General features: G+C 51.6%; 3 pseudogenes; all 3 read right to left on the bottom strand.

Annotated features, from left to right (window-relative positions):
* Positions 1 to 1,742: 1,742 nt before the first annotated feature.
* Positions 1,743 to 2,508, bottom strand: LOC137487125 (feather keratin Cos2-2-like; annotated as a pseudogene).
* A 3,316-nt stretch (positions 2,509 to 5,824) lies between these two features.
* On the bottom strand, positions 5,825 to 6,590 carry LOC137486617 (feather keratin Cos2-2-like; annotated as a pseudogene).
* Positions 6,591 to 9,908: 3,318 nt separating this feature from the next.
* On the bottom strand, positions 9,909 to 10,674 carry LOC137486610 (feather keratin Cos2-2-like; annotated as a pseudogene).

Genomic DNA, 10,674 nt, shown 5'->3' with positions numbered 1-10,674 from the left:
CTCCTAGAATCCTAGAATCACAGAAGATGCTGAGTTGGAAATGACCCATCAGGAGCATCAAGTGCAACTCCTGGCCCTGCACAGGTCACGCCAAGACTCCCACCAAGTACCTGAGAGTGTTGTCCCAACACTTCTTGAGCTCTGTCAGGTTAGGTGCGGAGACCACTTGCCTGGGGAGCCTGTTCCAGTGCTCAACCACCAAATACCCTCTGGGTGAAGAACCTTTTTCTGATATCCAACCTCAACCTCCATCACCTCAGCTCCACACACTTCCTCAAGTCTTCTCGTTGGTCATGAGTGTGAAAAGTTTGTTCTTGCCCCTGTACAGCCCCTCAGGAGGATGTCAAAGAGCACAGTGATGTCTGACCTCAGTCTCATCTTCTCCTGGGTGAATGGGCTTAGTAGCCTCAGCCACTCCTCACAGGGATCCTCCAGACCCTTTCCCAGCCTCCTAGCTTTCTTTTGGGCACTCTCTAGTAGCTGAGAGTCTTTTTTACATTGTGGTTCCCAAATGGAGCCATGTGGAGGGGTTGCCTGTGGGGCTCACACACACAGAAGGATGTGGAACTGGAGATGGTTTGGTTGTGGCAACTGAGACCAATGCTTGGGAAGCAGGTCTCATGAGGAGCAGATGAAGCCCTGGTTTAGGGACAGAGCAAGGTGTGTCAGCATCCTGTGAGTTGGACAAAGGCTCTGTCTCTGCCTGGAGATCCAGGCAGGAGGAGCATGTGTGGAGTGTCACGTGCATCACAGAGACCTGTGCACCCGAGCTGGTATTTGGAGCCCTGCAATGCCTCCAGGAGTTCGTTTTCTGCACCCAAGAGAACACGGCTACCCAGGGAATGATATTTGGACCACTGCCTGGAGCTGAAGGCCAAGGAATATTCAGAAATTTTCAAGTACATCTGAAAACATTCCTATATGTTTGCATTAGGAGTGAAACCACCAGCCATTTGCACAGGGAAGATGGACACCTAGAGCAAAACATGAGATCCTTTTGGAGGTGTTGGGTTAGCAGCGATGGAGACTCCACTGCACAGATTGAGTATGTTGCCAATCCTGACTTGTGAATCCCCTCCGCCCTGCAGGTCTGGGAAGAAGCTGGGCCATGCTGAGGGACTGTGTGAAGTTTGGATCTCGTCTCCTTGTTCCCAGGTGTACCGGCCGCAGGCCCTAGGCCAGGCAATGAAGGAAGGCTAGGAAGAGATGAGCTGTGGGCTGTCCCTAATTGTTGTTGTTTCCCATCGCCACTCGTTTGGAGCCAAAGTCTTCATGATGGCCTTTGGCTGCTGAGGAGCCAGGGATGTTCATCATCAGCTCCAAGGGAAAAGGGCATCAAGTAAAATCCGCTGCAGCGAGCCTCACACACTTTTGTCTCCACCTTTTTCCTGAGCAGCCTGGAGGAGTTGCCCCAGAACAATAGACGACTCAGAGGTCAAGGCTTGAATGCAACACAGTTTTAATAAGTTGAAAGAAGACAAGGAGATGGCTCACAGAGAGAGCACCAGGAGCAGCCACTAAGATGGAGCTCCCATGTGCTGTTCTTTGCACTGCTGTCCAGAGACAGGAAGGACAACAAATCCATATTAGCCTTGTGGAGAGAGGGACAGAAAAAGAGAAGAGAGTAGAACAAGGAAGCGACGGTCCAAAGCTCTAAATACAATTTTCTGAAGCTCTATCTCCTGCCCAAAACCGTGCTTTGAAGTCTTGGACGTTCTTGCCGAAAGACATTGCCAGCAGCTTTAGCAGGGACGACATCTGCTGCCACCATAGCAGTTGGTGATGCAGGAGATGTCAAAGCCCCCAGAGCTGATGGGCACTCCGCCACAGCTGAGGATGTTGCCAACGGCAGCAGAGGTGGAGGATCCCACGGCGGTGTTCTGTGGGGAGGAGCTGAGGATGGGGCCGGGCAGGGTCACCAGCACAGCAGGCGGCTCAATGACAACGTGGGAGCTCTGGCACTGCCTGACACAGCACTCATTGCAGCTGCTGGCCAGCGGGCAGGGGCCGCAGGGCTGGCAGCAAGGGTCGCAGGGCCGGCAGCAGGACATGGCTCAGGGTCACAGGTGCACCTGGCACAGAAGGCAGGGAGAAGCACAAAGTGAGGACACAAGAGAAGCAGCACTGCACCCAAACGCCCTGCAGCCAAGGCATCTCCTGGCCCACATTGCACTGGCCAGCTCAAGGCCCAGGAGCCCCCTCAGCCAAGTCCCAGCCTCTCTCTGTCTGCACAAGACCTTCTCTCCCCTGCCCTCTCCCAGCACAAGCAGCTCCCAGCCCTGGGCTCTTATAGCCCCTCTCAGCTGAGACCTACAGTCAGGCAAGAGCTGGCCTTGAAGCAGCCAGAGAAGAAGGAGAAGAGGCCTCCCACTCACCTGGTTCCTGAGGAGGAGGAGGTGAGAGAAGTGGATGAGAGAGCAGAGACTTGGGCTGCCTTTTATAGCAGTCCTGAACTGCCTCAGGCCCAGAGGTGCCGTAGTGGAAGTCTTAATTTTCTGACCAGCTCATGCCAAATGTGCACCATCCCAGTTAATGGTAGGGGCTGTGTCCTGGCTTCCTGCGCTGCTGCCTTTTCATTTTCCAGCTAATCTGTGTGCTTTCCTACATGAAGGGTCATTTCTCTAAGTGCTGGGATGAGAGATTCAAGGATTTCCTGGGCAAAACCAATGCTGAATGCATTCAGAATGCTCAGACCATCAGCTGGCAGCATCCTCTGTGGACAAATGTGTTCACCTGTGTCATTTCCTGTGGCTTTGTTTTTGTCCAAGTTGTCAGGAAATGGGCATCAGTCTCGTGCTTCTTGCCCACATGCCCAAGGTCTGCCAGGTGAGGGGTCATGACACATCATTTTCTGTTGCTTTTCCCATCTCTCCATGATGGTCACTCACTGTTGCGCACGGCTCTGCATCTGCTGGGAGGGTTGGACCCTGTTGCTACTCTTAACAGTGCTCAGAGAAAAATGGTGTTGGCCTCATTTGGTTCATCATCTTTCTGTGCAGTCTCTGTGAGTCCTCTGGGAATGCCAGGAGTTGTCTGGGGCCTGATCCTTCTCCAGGATACCTGAGTCGTTATAATGGGCAAGACATGATAAAGTTTGTGCAGGTGTGCAGACCTGGACCTTGCTGGGATTTTGGAGAAAGCTGGGGTAGCTCTCCCATCTGTGATGTGCAGTGGTTGTGTAGAACAGAAGGCAAAATTGCAACCCTGAACTCCATAAATGTTGTTTTTTACTGCCTTTGGGACCTGGCAGGAAGAATCCTGTAGGAAAGTGCCCTGGGGGTTCAAAGAGGCCCGGGGAGAATGTGACATAATGCAGTCCAGATTTCCAGATGATAACATTATGGAAATGACTATAACTAGCTTGGTCTGTTCAGCTTGCCAAAGACATGAAGTAGATCCACCAAGGACTTTAGATGGTTGTATTTTTTAAGTATTTCTTTCCAAATCCTACAGCATAATATCTCATTTTGAGATTATTCCTAGTTGCATCTGCCCTTTAGTGAAGCCAAAATGTGGTTTTCCATTAGAATTTGAAATTAACTAAGTGAAATTTGCTTCATAGTATATTAAACCAGCCTGAACTGGTTCTTTCCTTCTGAATTTTTTTATTCACCTACATTTGCTTTATACTCCCTTGTACCCTCTGTTACATGACAGAGGTTTTTGTAACAGTGGGGAGGCTACAAGAAGATCTCAAGTGCTGCCGACGTGTTATACAGAGCCAGATCCTGACAGCTAAAGAATGCAGTCAGTGCTGGCCACACCTGAACCTCTCAGGAACACTGGTCCAGCCATCATGAAAACATATTTAAGAAAAGGCCAAACAGTGCACAGGAAGTGTGGGATGAAGAAAAACATGTCTTCAGTCTCTTGATCACTGTCCATTCATCACCTTCCTGGCACCAAATGGGAAGGAAATTCCCCCAGAGGAAAAAAAAACCCAAAACAGTAAGCCCCAAGAGAAAGATTGAAGGAATGCAGTCTTTTCTCCCTGGAGAACCAGAGGCTTGTGGAGGACCTCATCACCGTAGTTTAGGAATTGAATGGCAGCTACCAAGAGGACTGAGACTTTCTCAGCACAATCCTAGAATCCTAGAATCACAGAAGATGCTGAGTTGGAAATGACCCATCAGGAGCATCAAGTGCAACTCCTGGCCCTGCACAGGTCACGCCAAGACTCCCACCAAGTACCTGAGAGTGTTGTCCCAACACTTCTTGAGCTCTGTCAGGTTAGGTGCGGAGACCACTTGCCTGGGGAGCCTGTTCCAGTGCTCAACCACCAAATACCCTCTGGGTGAAGAACCTTTTTCTGATATCCAACCTCAACCTCCATCACCTCAGCTCCACACACTTCCTCAAGTCTTCTCGTTGGTCATGAGTGTGAAAAGTTTGGTTCTTGCCCCTGTACAGCCCCTCAGGAGGATGTCAAAGAGCACAGTGATGTCTGACCTCAGTCTCATCTTCTCCTGGGTGAATGGGCTTAGTAGCCTCAGCCACTCCTCACAGGGATCCTCCAGACCCTTTCCCAGCCTCCTAGCTTTCTTTTGGGCACTCTCTAGTAGCTGAGAGTCTTTTTTACATTGTGGTTCCCAAATGGAGCCATGTGGAGGGGTTGCCTGTGGGGCTCACACACACAGAAGGATGTGGAACTGGAGATGGTTTGGTTGTGGCAACTGAGACCAATGCTTGGGAAGCAGGTCTCATGAGGAGCAGATGAAGCCCTGGTTTAGGGACAGAGCAAGGTGTGTCAGCATCCTGTGAGTTGGACAAAGGCTCTGTCTCTGCCTGGAGATCCAGGCAGGAGGAGCATGTGTGGAGTGTCACGTGCATCACAGAGACCTGTGCACCCGAGCTGGTATTTGGAGCCCTGCAATGCCTCCAGGAGTTCATTTTCTGCACCCAAGAGAACACGGCTACCCAGGGAATGATATTTGGACCACTGCCTGGAGCTGAAGGCCAAGGAATATTCAGAAATTTTCAAGTACATCTGAAAACATTCCTATATGTTTGCATTAGGAGTGAAACCACCAGCCATTTGCACAGGGAAGATGGACACCTAGAGCAAAACATGAGATCCTTTTGGAGGTGTTGGGTTTGCAGCGATGGAGACTCCACTGCACAGATTGAGTATGTTGCCAATCCTGACTTGTGAATCCCCTCCGCCCTGCGGGTCTGGGAAGCAGCTGGGCCATGCTGAGGGACTGTGTGAAGTTTGGATCTCGTCTCCTTGTTCCCAGGTGTACCGGCCGCAGGCCCTAGGCCAGGCAATGAAGGAAGGCTAGGAAGAGATGAGCTGTGGGCTGTCCCTAATTGTTGTTGTTTCCCATCGCCACTCGTTTGGAGCCAAAGTCTTCATGATGGCCTTTGGCTGCTGAGGAGCCAGGGATGTTCATCATCAGCTCCAAGGGAAAAGGGCACCAAGTAAAATCCGCTGCAGCGAGCCTCACACACTTTTGTCTCCACCTTTTTCCTGAGCAGCCTGGAGGAGTTGCCCCAGAACAATAGACGACTCAGAGGTCAAGGCTTGAATGCAACACAGTTTTAATAAGTTGAAAGAAGACAAGGAGATGGCTCACAGAGAGAGCACCAGGAGCAGCCACTAAGATGGAGCTCCCATGTGCTGTTCTTTGCACTGCTGTCCAGAGACAGGAGAGACAACAAATCCATATTAGCCTTGTGGAGAGAGGGACAGAAAAAGAGAAGAGAGTAGAACAAGGAAGCGATGGTCCAAAGCTCTAAATACAATTTTCTGAAGCTCTATCTCCTGCCCAAAACCGTGCTTTGAAGTCTTGGACGTTCTTGCCGAAAGACATTGCCAGCAGCTTTAGCAGGGACGACATCTGCTGCCACCATAGCAGTTGGTGATGCAGGAGATGTCAAAGCCCCCAGAGCTGATGGGCACTCCGCCACAGCTGAGGATGTTGCCAACGGCAGCAGAGGTGGAGGATCCCACGGCGGTGTTCTGTGGGGAGGAGCTGAGGATGGGGCCGGGCAGGGTCACCAGCACAGCAGGCGGCTCAATGACAACGTGGGAGCTCTGGCACTGCCTGACACAGCACTCATTGCAGCTGCTGGCCAGCGGGCAGGGGCCGCAGGGCTGGCAGCAAGGGTCGCAGGGCCGGCAGCAGGACATGGCTCGGCGTCACAGGTGCACCTGGCACAGAAGGCAGGGAGAAGCACAAAGTGAGGACACAAGAGAAGCAGCACTGCACCCAAACGCCCTGCAGCCAAGGCATCTCCTGGCCCACATTGCACTTGCCAGCTCAAGGCCCAGGAGCCCCCTCAGCCAAGTCCCAGCCTCTCTCTGTCTGCACAAGACCTTCTCTCCCCTGCCCTCTCCCAGCACAAGCAGCTCCCAGCCCTGGGCTCTTATAGCCCCTCTCAGCTGAGAGCTCCAGTCAGGCAAGAGCTGGCCTTGAAGCAGCCGGGGGAGAAGGAGAAGAGGCCTCCCGCTCACCTGGTTCCTGAGGAGGAGGAGGTGAGAGAAGTGGATGAGAGAGCAGAGACTTGGGCTGCCTTTTATAGCAGTCCTGAACTGCCTCAGGCCCAGAGGCGCCGTAGTGGAAGTCTTAATTTTCTGACCAGCTCATGCCAAATGTGCACCATCCCAGTTAATGGTAGGGGCTGTGTCCTGGCTTCCTGCGCTGCTGCCTTTTCATTTTCCAGCTAATCTGTGTGCTTTCCTACATGAAGGGTCATTTCTCTAAGTGCTGGGATGAGAGATTCAAGGATTTCCTGGGCAAAACCAATGCTGAGTGCATTCAGAATGCTCAGACCATCAGCTGGCAGCATCCTCTGTGGACAAATGTGTTCACCTGTGTCATTTCCTGTGGCTTTGTTTTTGTCCAAGTTGTCAGGAAATGGGCATCAGTCTCGTGCTTCTTGCCCACATGCCCAAGGTCTGCCAGGTGAGGGGTCATGACACATCATTTTCTGTTGCTTTTCCCATCTCTCCATGATGGTCACTCACTGTTGCGCACGGCTCTGCATCTGCTGGGAGGGTTGGGCCCTGTTGCTACTCTTAACAGTGCTCAGAGAAAAATGGTGTTGGCCTCATTTGGTTCATCATCTTTCTGTGCAGTCTCTGTGAGTCCTCTGGGAATGCCAGGAGTTGTCTGGGGCCTGATCCTTCTCCAGGATACCTGAGTCGTTATAATGGGCAAGACATGATAAAGTTTGTGCAGGTGTGCAGACCTGGGACCTTGCTGGGATTTTGGAGAAAGCTGGGGTAGCTCTCCCATCTGTGATGTGCAGTGGTTGTGTAGGACAGAAGGCAAAATTGCAACCCTGAACTCCATAAATGTTGTTTTTTACTGCCTTTGGGACCTGGCAGGAAGGATCCTGTAGGAAAGTGCCCTGGGGGTTCAAAGAGGCCCGGGGAGAATGTGACATAATGCAGTCCAGATTTCCAGATGATAACATTATGGAAATGACCATAACTGGCTTGGTCTGTTCAGCTTGCCAAAGACATGAAGTAGATCCACCAAGGACTTTAGATGGTTGTATTTTTTAAGTATTTCTTTCCAAATCCTACATCATAATATCTCATTTTGAGATTATTCCAAGTTGCACCTGCACTTTAGCGAAGCCAAATCTTTGTTTTAGTCTTGAATTTGAAATTAACGAAATGAAATTTTCTTCATAGTATATTAAACCAGCCTGAACTGGTTCTTTCCTTCTGAATTTTTTTATTCACCTACATTTGCTTTATACTCCCTTTTACCCTCTGTTACATGACAGAGGTTTTTGTAACAGTGGGGAGGCTACAAGAAGATCTCAAGTGCTGCCGACGTGTTATACAGAGCCAGATCCTGACAGCTAAAGAATGCAGTCAGTGCTGGCCACACCTGAACCTCTCAGGAACACTGGTCCAGCCATCATGAAAACATATTTAAGAAAAGGCCAAACAGTGCACAGGAAGTGTGGGATGAAGAAAAACATGTCTTCAGTCTCTTGGTCACTGTCCATTCATCACCTTCCTGGCACCAAATGGGAAGGAAATTCCCCCAGAGGAAAAAAAAAACCCAAAACAGTAAGCCCCAAGAGAAAGATTGAAGGAATGCAGTCTTTTCTCCCTGGAGAACCAGAGGCTTGTGGAGGACCTCATCACCGTAGTTTAGGAATTGAATGGCAGCTACCAAGAGGACTGAGACTTTCTCAGCACAATCCTAGAATCCTAGAATCACAGAAGATGCTGAGTTGGAAATGACCCATCAGGAGCATCAAGTGCAACTCCTGGCCCTGCACAGGTCACGCCAAGACTCCCACCAAGTACCTGAGAGTGTTGTCCCAACACTTCTTGAGCTCTGTCAGGTTAGGTGCGGAGACCACTTGCCTGGGGAGCCTGTTCCAGTGCTCAACCACCAAATACCCTCTGGGTGAAGAACCTTTTTCTGATATCCAACCTCAACCTCCATCACCTCAGCTCCACACACTTCCTCAAGTCTTCTCGTTGGTCATGAGTGTGAAAAGTTTGGTTCTTGCCCCTGTACAGCCCCTCAGGAGGATGTCAAAGAGCACAGTGATGTCTGACCTCAGTCTCATCTTCTCCTGGGTGAATGGGCTTAGTAGCCTCAGCCACTCCTCACAGGGATCCTCCAGACCCTTTCCCAGCCTCCTAGCTTTCTTTTGGGCACTCTCTAGTAGCTGAGAGTCTTTTTTACATTGTGGTTCCCAAATGGAGCCATGTGGAGGGGTTGCCTGTGGGGCTCACACACACAGAAGGATGTGGAACTGGAGATGGTTTGGTTGTGGCAACTGAGACCAATGCTTGGGAAGCAGGTCTCATGAGGAGCAGATGAAGCCCTGGTTTAGGGACAGAGCAAGGTGTGTCAGCATCCTGTGAGTTGGACAAAGGCTCTGTCTCTGCCTGGAGATCCAGGCAGGAGGAGCATGTGTGGAGTGTCACGTGCATCACAGAGACCTGTGCACCCGAGCTGGTATTTGGAGCCCTGCAATGCCTCCAGGAGTTCATTTTCTGCACCCAAGAGAACACGGCTACCCAGGGAATGATATTTGGACCACTGCCTGGAGCTGAAGGCCAAGGAATATTCAGAAATTTTCAAGTACATCTGAAAACATTCCTATATGTTTGCATTAGGAGTGAAACCACCAGCCATTTGCACAGGGAAGATGGACACCTAGAGCAAAACATGAGATCCTTTTGGAGGTGTTGGGTTAGCAGCGATGGAGACTCCACTGCACAGATTGAGTATGTTGCCAATCCTGACTTGTGAATCCCCTCCGCCCTGCGGGTCTGGGAAGCAGCTGGGCCATGCTGAGGGACTGTGTGAAGTTTGGATCTCGTCTCCTTGTTCCCAGGTGTACCGGCCGCAGGCCCTAGGCCAGGCAATGAAGGAAGGCTAGGAAGAGATGAGCTGTGGGCTGTCCCTAATTGTTGTTGTTTCCCATCGCCACTCGTTTGGAGCCAAAGTCTTCATGATGGCCTTTGGCTGCTGAGGAGCCAGGGATGTTCATCATCAGCTCCAAGGGAAAAGGGCACCAAGTAAAATCCGCTGCAGCGAGCCTCACACACTTTTGTCTCCACCTTTTTCCTGAGCAGCCTGGAGGAGTTGCCCCAGAACAATAGACGACTCAGAGGTCAAGGCTTGAATGCAACACAGTTTTAATAAGTTGAAAGAAGACAAGGAGATGGCTCACAGAGAGAGCACCAGGAGCAGCCACTAAGATGGAGCTCCCATGTGCTGTTCTTTGCACTGCTGTCCAGAGACAGGAAGGACAACAAATCCATATTAGCCTTGTGGAGAGAGGGACAGAAAAAGAGAAGAGAGTAGAACAAGGAAGCGATGGCCCAAAGCTCTAAATACAATTTTCTGAAGCTCTATCTCCTGCCCAAAACCGTGCTTTGAAGTCTTGGACGTTCTTGCCGAAAGACATTGCCAGCAGCTTTAGCAGGGACGACATCTGCTGCCACCATAGCAGTTGGTGATGCAGGAGATGTCAAAGCCCCCAGAGCTGATGGGCACTCCGCCACAGCTGAGGATGTTGCCAACGGCAGCAGAGGTGGAGGATCCCACGGCGGTGTTCTGTGGGGAGGAGCTGAGGATGGGGCCGGGCAGGGTCACCAGCACAGCAGGCGGCTCAATGACAACGTGGGAGCTCTGGCACTGCCTGACACAGCACTCATTGCAGCTGCTGGCCAGCGGGCAGGGGCCGCAGGGCTGGCAGCAAGGGTCGCAGGGCCGGCAGCAGGACATGGCTCGGCGTCACAGGTGCACCTGGCACAGAAGGCAGGGAGAAGCACAAAGTGAGGACACAAGAGAAGCAGCACTGCACCCAAACGCCCTGCAGCCAAGGCATCTCCTGGCCCACATTGCACTGCCCAGCTCAAGGCCCAGGAGCCCCCTCAGCCAAGTCCCAGCCTCTCTCTGTCTGCACAAGACCTTCTCTCCCCTGCCCTCTCCCAGCACAAGCAGCTCCCAGCCCTGGGCTCTTATAGCCCCTCTCAGCTGAGAGCTCCAGTCAGGCAAGAGCTGGCCTTGAAGCAGCCGGGGGAGAAGGAGAAGAGGCCTCCCGCTCACCTGGTTCCTGAGGAGGAGGAGGTGAGAGAAGTGGATGAGAGAGCAGAGACTTGGGCTGCCTTTTATAGCAGTCCTGAACTGCCTCAGGCCCAGAGGTGCCGTAGTGGAAGTCTTAATTTTCTGACCAGCTCAT

The sequence above is a fragment of the Anomalospiza imberbis genome, chromosome 22 (assembly GCF_031753505.1).
Source record: "Anomalospiza imberbis isolate Cuckoo-Finch-1a 21T00152 chromosome 22, ASM3175350v1, whole genome shotgun sequence".
Taxonomy (NCBI): Eukaryota; Metazoa; Chordata; class Aves; order Passeriformes; family Viduidae; genus Anomalospiza; species Anomalospiza imberbis.
The sequence above is the reverse complement of the archived record's forward strand: the minus strand, read 5'-3'. Positions and strand labels throughout refer to the sequence as shown.